Below are 325 nucleotides of genomic sequence, written 5' to 3'. Positions count from 1 at the left end.
GTGCGCACGCGGGAGAGAGAGTCCAAGAGAAAGCGCTTTGGCTCCTCCTTTTATATGTTTTTTCCTCCACCAGGGCCTGCCCTATGCAAATTGGGCTTAGCCAGGAGTGCTGTTTGTTCTGTTTGTCGTGCCTGAAGTCTTCACTCTGGCCCTCGGACCTTCCTTGTCTTTTAGCCACTGCCATTTTGGACTACTTTTCCCTATTCTACCTACCTAACATTCCCCCCTCAAGAGATGGGAGGCCCAATTCTTCGGGAATAGGGGCGTCAAGGTCTTTCTGGCTACTTCCTGCTGAACTGGGGTGGCGAGGGGTATTGGGCCTCCC

Source organism: Bison bison, unplaced genomic scaffold, assembly GCF_000754665.1.
Source record: "Bison bison bison isolate TAMUID 2011002044 unplaced genomic scaffold, Bison_UMD1.0 scf7180017846412, whole genome shotgun sequence".
NCBI classification, from domain to species: Eukaryota; Metazoa; Chordata; class Mammalia; order Artiodactyla; family Bovidae; genus Bison; species Bison bison.
Note: the sequence above shows the minus strand (reverse complement) of the source record.